Source organism: Bufo gargarizans, chromosome 8 (assembly GCF_014858855.1).
Source record: "Bufo gargarizans isolate SCDJY-AF-19 chromosome 8, ASM1485885v1, whole genome shotgun sequence".
In the NCBI taxonomy this organism is placed as follows: Eukaryota; Metazoa; Chordata; class Amphibia; order Anura; family Bufonidae; genus Bufo; species Bufo gargarizans.
In genome coordinates this window covers 148918116-148926413 of record NC_058087.1, presented here as the reverse complement: position 1 = coordinate 148926413, position 8298 = coordinate 148918116, and the positions used below count along the sequence as shown (strand labels likewise).

General features: G+C 43.8%; 1 non-coding gene across 1 annotated transcript; it reads right to left on the bottom strand.

Annotated features, from left to right (window-relative positions):
* Positions 1-234: 234 nt before the first annotated feature.
* Positions 235-306, bottom strand: TRNAT-CGU. Its single transcript has one exon. It is a non-coding gene; the product is annotated as a tRNA-Thr (tRNA).
* Between the last annotated feature and the right edge of the window lie 7992 nt (positions 307-8298).

Below are 8298 nucleotides of genomic sequence, written 5' to 3'. Positions count from 1 at the left end.
GAGCCCTTATATTATTTATCAAATCCGTGGCAAGAACATGTCCTATTTTTTTGTCAGTTTTGCGGACAAGGATAGGCTTTGTTACAATGGGTCTGCAAAAAAAAAAAGATTTCCACCTAAAATACATATGAAAACAAATATTGATTCACGTTGGTGCCTTCCTATTCCTCCTCCCAGGATTACTAAGTATTTGGATATAAATTCAGAAGGGAAAAATATGTATTCCCCGTATATAGGCACGGACGGGGTTCGAACCCGTGATCTTCGGTTTACGAGACCGACGCCTTACCACTTGGCCACCGCGCCTGCGTCTAAACGATGTGTCTAAGCTCCTTGTCATTCCACGCGCCACCTATCGTCCAGCGCCGTCCTCACAGTCTGCTGTGTGGCAGGAAATGGCTCGTTTACACCGGTTATGGGGCGGCGGTCTGATTATAGGAATGCGCTTCCTGAGTAAAAGCCGATCATACTGGAGCAGTAATGCGGGGCAGCACGTCTTATATTATACATTACATACAGGGAGCTCTAGTGCTGGGGATGGGCTGCGAGCGGCTTTCCCGCCCAGATTCTCAAAAATGTTTTCCCGCCCACTTAAACGACTGTGAGGAGAAAGCGCGCGCAGTGTGTGAGGCGTTCGTGACGGTGTCACCACCAGAATACCTCGCCGCTGGTGTCCATGTTTGTGACAGTGACAGCTTGTAATATTTAGGGTAATCCTTGTGCTCCTCCTAGAGAGCTGGCCAAGACGTTTATATTCGGGTTTAAGGGGCCTAAGAAGGATAGGGGGTTACTGAGGGGCTTGTGTTGCACTAAATATATGTTCACAGTGTGATTAGAGCTGCGTAAAAAAAAAAACATTTGTGGATTTTGCCTCAGTTTTCTATGTGGCTACTTTACATGTGACACATTTTACCCGTAAAAACAGCAACCACATGGGAACTTGAGGGAAAACACATGCATATTTTCCTAGGTGTTTTATCTGCACCTCAACCGCAATGTGTGAATATACTGTTAGGACTGTTATTCCTGTCACAGTCTTTGCACCTTGAGGTCCAGGATTGCAAGTCATGTCACAGCAGCTGACAGTCGGGTGGATGTGGCATCCCTGTAGCATTACTAAGGTCTACCCCATTGCACTGCAAATATGGTGACCTCTTATGTATCCCCCCTACAATATAATTCCCCCAAACAATATTTTGCCCCCAACACAATATGGTGCCCCTTTAGTGGGTTAATAATCACCTATCCCATTTTTCTTATGATGAATGAAGCGAATCTCTCACTGCAGAGCTGCTCCGGTCTGTCCTGTGGCTAGGTGCAGCAGGCGCGATGATGTCACTTTTTCGTGCCCGCCAGCACAACCACTGCTGGTCTCGGGGTGAATGATGAAACCGGGAGCTGATGCAGTACTGCTAAGCTCCGTCCCATCACACCGCTAATATGGTGACCTTATGTGCCTCCCCAAGCACCTTTATGTGCTCTCAGCGAGTTATTTTTACCGCAATCTTCGACTTTTCCCTGCTCACACCAGGTCTAGTGAAGGGGACGGGCCAGTAGGCCTGTCTCATTTATCATTTTCTGCCCCTGTTTTAGGTTTAGAAAAACCAGCAAGGGAGCTGGTGTAGATGTAGACTGGCGGTGGATGCGCCAAAGTCATGTAGAGGCTGGCGACTCTTCATAACTTCAAAAGATTCACCGCTAGCGCACAGGGTTATTATGGGTTAATAAATTACCCTCAATATGATGTCCCTTTATGTGTCCAATAATATGACACAATATGGTGTCTCTTTAGTCATCTATGGTGAATGGAGCAGATTTCTCACTGCAGATCTTCTCTGGTCTGTCTGGTGCCTAGGTACAGCGTGATGATGACACTTTATTGCTCCTGTCCGCACAAAAGAAAAAATATTGGTGAGAATGTATGTGTCCAGGATATTAATACATAAAAAAAAGTAATTTTTAGGACATTATACAACAAAATAGCAAAGTTTTATTAATCATATGTTTTAAAAACACAAGAAAAGGGCGTATGACCTAAAAACGTAATATGTATTAAGCTTGCTCTGCTGTCAGAAGGAGGAGGTGTGTGATTCACTAAGACTGTGTGTGTGTTCCACCGATTTGGCACTATACACCTATGATTTGGATATCAGTCAGCTGAACACAGTCCTCTAACTTGTATCGACCCACATGTCGCATAGGGCAAGTATGTGGCGCCTACTGTGAGTCAAACCCCTGATCCAGAACACAGTGTCCAGTGTCAGGCTTAAGAAAAACCTCAATGTTACAGATGGATACACAGAAGTCACCCTGAGGATGGCTGTGCACTATGCCATCCACTAAGGACAACTCATGATAGGTGCTTCACTAAAGCCAGTGTGGTGGACAGCTGATGTGGCTCATAGACAGCCAACCATCAGCACTAACTAGAAGTAGTGACTACCATAGAATGCTCAACACGTTTCTCTGCACTCTATTGGCGCACTTCTTCAGGAGCATTTAACTTGAATTAGGACTTTCTAGGTTGAGAGTCAGCGTATTGTGTGGCTCTGATGTGAACCACGGCACTATGAGGGCCGCCAAGCGTCGCCTATGTGCCTTGCTTTAAAGGGCAAACACCCCACCCCACAGGTGTGCCTCCGCTCGATCAGCCAACCCGGCGAGAGACACAGCTCTAGCATCGCCGGTCAGCTGATCAGAGGGAGGACCGAGATGCACCTCGGGGAAAGCGCAGCTGCGCTGAAGGTAAATAGGGGGAATATAACTGGCGACCCTAAAAAGATAAGAGAATACATATAAATGAACACACGGGAGATAGCAGTGATGAGGAAATCATGTCAGAAAAGAGAGCAAATCAGACAAAATAGTGCGCATATGTCAAACATGTGCAGACACAAATGGACAGAAAAATGACATATGAGATAAGATACCCAAACAGGGACAGTACTAGAGAACAAACTGAATAAACTAAATAAGCAGAAAACGTCATGTCAGAGGACTAGATAAAGGAAGTGTCCTCTGAGATGGCATCGTTGAGGCCAGCGGGTTTAATGGTATTGAGTCTGAAAATCCACTGAGCCTCCCTCTGTAACAGGATACGATCCCCATCACCCCCCCTTTTGTTGACATCTTAATGTGTTCGATGCCCTCAAATTTCACAGAGGCCACCCTGCCCTCATGAAACTCTGACACATGATGAGCTATAGGTGTATCATTCGTTTTGGTAATATCCGAGATATGTTCCCCGATGTGCCGCCTAAATTTGTTTATCGTTTTACCAACATATTTGATGCCACAGGCACATGTCAATAGATATATAACCCCTGCTGATTTGCAGTTGATAAACGATCTAATGTAGTACGTTTTGTTAGGTATACTTTCAGTAAAAGATTTGCTTTTATTGATGTATTTGCAAAACTTACATGACCCACAGGGAAAAGTACCAGTCAAAGTTTTACGTAGCCATGATTGATGTTTTGGACTTTGGTAAAAACGATGAACCAGGGAATCCCGTATATTTTGACTACGGTGGTAAGTAATTGCCGGTTTCAATGGAAGCAAAGTTCCAATATCAGGGTCTGATCTCAAAATATCCCAGTTGTCTGCCAGAATATGGCATACTTCCTGATGATCCCTGTCATAGGTACCAATAATCCTCACAACCTCATCCACGTTCTCTCTGTTTTTCGGAGAGAGTACCTGGTCCCTATTGGTGCTAAGGGAATGTTGATATGCCTGCTTGAGCACCTTGTGTGGGTACCCGTGGTTGACAAATCTCTGCTGCAATTCCTTAGCCACAGATCTAAAATCAGCTAATTGAGAGCAATTTCTCCTGACTCTGAGATACTCCCCTTTCGGTATGCCCTGTTTATGGGCCTCTGGATGTCCACTCTCCCATCTCAGGAGACTTTTAGTAGCGGTGGGCTTCCGAAAGATTTTCGTCACAATCTGACCAGAAGTGCTTTGCGTGATTGAGAGATCAAGAAAAGAGATTTGATTCTAACTGATTTCAGATGTGAAATACAGCCCCAGATTATTTTTGTTGAGGGCTGTAACAAACTTCTGAAAACCCATCTTGCTTCCAACCCACAGGACCAGCACATCATCGATGAACCTAATCCATAGAGGGATTAACAATGTGAAGCGTTCCAGGTTATCACTAAACACAGTCTCTCTCTCCCACCAGCTCAGGTACAGATTCGCAAAAGTCAGGGCACAGGGACTCCCCATTGTGACTCCCCTGAGCTGGTGGAAGATACGGACATCAAACAAAAACACATTGTGTGTCAGAATGAAATCCAATAGTTCCATAAGAAAATAACATTGTGCCGTCTAAGATGCTCACCCCTTTGTTGTAGAAAACTGAGGACCGCTCTACAGCCAAGGTCATGAGGAATGGAGCTGTAGAGGGCCTCAACATCCAAACTGGCCAGTTGTGTACCTTTCTCACAATGGATGCCATTGAGGTGACCCAAAACGTCCATTGTGTCCCTCACATATGAGGGTAAACTGGCAACAAATGGCCTAAGGATGCTGTCCACATACGTACTGATATTGGCACTAAGACTGCCCATCCCAGACACTATAGGTCTGCCCATTAAGGGGTCACATCCTTTGTGTACCTTGGGTAGGCCATAAAAAACGGCCATAATGGGATGTTCAGGGAGGAGATATACAAACTCACTTTTATTAATTAGTTTGGTCTTGAGCACTCTTGAAAAGATGGATGACAACTCCTGTTTAAAAATTGGTGTGGGATCAGAAGATAGTTGTCTGTACGTCTCCTTGTCACGAATAATGTTTTAGCACATGTTTTGATATTGATCGTGCCCTAGAATGACAATATTCCCACCCTTGTCAGGGGGTTTGATGATAACAGCCCCATCCTACTGAAGCCCTCTGAAGGCCTCCTTTTCTGCCAAACCAAGGTTATCTGCCCCGCAGGCGTGTGTCTCCAGGGAACGGAGTTTATTAGTAAGTATCGATACAAAGGTATCGATCTGAGTATTGTCACTGAGGGCGGCATTTTTCTAGACGGGAGCCGTAGATTCGTGAAGTGACCTTTTCCCGGTTCATGTTGGGCCTCGGTAAAGAGGTCCGCCTAGAGCTGAACATCGGGAAGATCGTCCTCATCGATCCCCAGTTCCTCGCATTTACGGCGATCATGGGTAATAAAGAATTTTCGCCATTTAAGTTTGCGAGCGAAAAGGTTCAGGTCTTTCACCCACCCAAAGAGATCAAATCTCTGGATGGGGACAAATGAGAGGCCCTTCCGTAAAACCGGCATCTCTATGTCCGTCAAACTATGGATTGACAGGTTAATTATTTGGAGGTCACCTTTCTTGGTGAAGGTGGGACTAAGGGGTACCAATGCTTGATTCTGCACAGAGCCTAGTTTTTGTTCCTCAGCATATATTTCGGGATACCGGGGGGGTATTGTCTAAAAAACCTCCACTTCCACTTTTACCCCCACGTCCTCGCCTACCACGACCTCTACAACCGTACGGTCTTCTGAAATTCAGGGAACTACTTTCTTTTGCTAATGATTCAGGCTCAGTCTCACACTCTGACGATGATGCTGAAGTATCTAATTCAAGTGTGCGTCAGAGTGTTTGATACTATAGTCAAAGATCCTGCCCTCTTTGAAATCCTTGATATCCCTATTGAACAAACTGTGTTTTTTTTTCTTTCAACTGTGCTGTGTACTTTTCTACTGATGTCTGAAGGTAGGTTTCCTTATTGTTAAAGTCAGGATGGGTACTGAACTTTTTAGTTTGTTCAATAGCTTCCTTCAGTTCACATTAAACAGCTGATAACACAGTTCTTTCTTCTTCTAGAAGGAGTACCATCAGTCTTGTTGAGGATTCTTTTTCCCACTTTTTGATAAATTCAGTGGACCTGAGACGAGCCGCTGGAATAATTGGATTACGAAAGCCCTGGGGGAAATCTTGTCCTTGATATATATATCTAGCGATTGAACCTCCCACCAGGACTGAACAAAATTTTTGTAGACACGTGTGACCTGTTTGAAGGCTGAAGAGATACTCAAAGTATGTGCGGAAAAAGTAATTTCCTTCTCCGAAAAAAACTTCACTGGGATCACCCATCCACTGTTCAGTATTAATGTTTCCAGATAGAAAGCCTGCCATTCCCCAATCTAAACTTAGAAAGGTAAATTCACAAAAGGAAAAATATTAGTGAGAATGTATACGTCCAGGATATGAATACATAAAAAATAATAATTTTTAGGACGTTATAAAACAAAATAATAAAGTTTTATTAATCATCTGTGTTTTAAAAACACACGAAAAGGGCGTATGACCTAAAAATGTAATATACAGTACAGACCAAAAGTTTGGACACACCTTCTCATTCAAAGAGTTTTCTTTATTTTCATGACTATGAAAATTGTAGATTCACACTGAAGGCATCAAAACTATGAATTAACACATGTGGGATTATATACATAACAAAAAAGTGTCAAACAACTGAAAATATGTCATATTCTAGGTTCTCCAAAGTAGCCACCTTTTGCTTTGATTACTGCTTTGCACACTCTTGGCATTCTCTTGATCAGCTTCAAGAGGTAGTCACCTGAAATGGTCTTCCAACAGTCTTGAAGGAGTTCCCAGAGATGCTTAGCACTTGTTGGCCCTTTTGCCTTCACTCTGCGGTCCAGCTCACCCCAAACCATCTAGATTGGGTTCAGGTCCGGTGACTGTGGAGGCCAGGTCATCTGGTGCAGCACCCCATCACTCTCCTTCATGGTCAAATAGCCCTTACACAGCCTGGAGGGGTGTTTGGGGTCATTGTCCTGTTGAAAAATAAATGATGGTCCAACTAAACGCAAACCGGATGGAATAGCATGCCGCTGCAAGATGCTGTGGTAGCCATGCTGGTTTAGTATGCCTTCAATTTTGAATAAATCCCCAACAGTGTCACCAGCAAAGCACCCCCACACCATCACACCTCCTCCTCCATGCTTCATGGTGGGAACCAGGCATGTAGAGTCCATCCGTTCACCTTTTCTGCGTCGCACAAAGACACAGTGGTTGGAACCAAAGATCTCAAATTTGGACTCATCAGACCAAAGCACAGATTTCCACTGGTCTAATGTCCATTCCTTGTGTTCTTTAGCCCAAACAAGTCTCTTCTGCTTGTTGCCTGTCCTTAGCAGTGGTTTCCTAGCAGATACCATGAAGGCCTGATTCACACAGTTTCCTCTTAACAGTTGTTCTAGAGATGTGTCTGCTGCTAGAACTCTGTGTGGCATTGACCTGGTCTCTAATCTGAGCTGCTGTTAACCTGCAATTTTTGAGGCTGGTGACTCGGATGAACTTATCCTCCGCAGCAGAGGTGACTCTTGGTCTTCCTTTCCTGGGGTGGTCCGCATGTGAGCCAGTTTCTTTTCGGACTGACTGACCTTTATTTCTTAAAGTAATGATGGCCACTTCTTTTTCTTTACTTAGCTGCTTTTTTCTTGCCATAATACAAATTCTAACAGTCTATTCAGTAGGACTATCAGCTGTGTATCCACCTGACTTCTCCACAACGCAACTGATGGTCCCAACCCCATTTATAAGGCAAGAAATCCCACTTATTAAACCTGACAGGGCACACCTGTGAAGTGAAAACCATTTCAGGTGACTACCTCTTGAAGCTCATCAAGAGAATGCCAAGAGTGTGCAAAGCAGTAATCAAAGCAAAAGGTGGCTACTTTGAAGAACCTAGAATATGACATATTTTCAGTTGTTTCACACTTTTTTGTTATGTATATAACTCCACATGTGTTAATTCATAGTTCTGATGCCTTCAGTGTGAATCTACAATTTTCATAGTCACGAAAATAAAGAAAACTCTTTGAATGAGAAGGTGTGTCCAAACTTTTGGTCTGTACTGTATATTAGGCTTGATCTGCGTTCAGAAGGAGGAGGTGTGTGATTAACTAAGACTGTGTGGGTGTAGCACAGATCTGGCACTATACACTTATGATTTGGATATCAGTCAGAGCAAGCCTAATACATATTACGTTTTTAGGTCATACGCCCTTTTTGTGTGTGTTTTAAAACAGATATAGTACCATAGTATATAAGGCCAAACAAAATACATTTGTCCATCCAGTTCGGCCTGTTATCCTGCAAATTGATCCAGAGGAACACAAAAAAAAACCTGTGAGGTACAAGCCAACTTTCCCTACTTAAGGTGGAAAAAATTCCTTCCCGACTCCAATCAGGCAATCAGAAAATCTCCCTGGATCAACGACCCCTCTCTAGTAGCTATAGCCTGTAATATTATTAC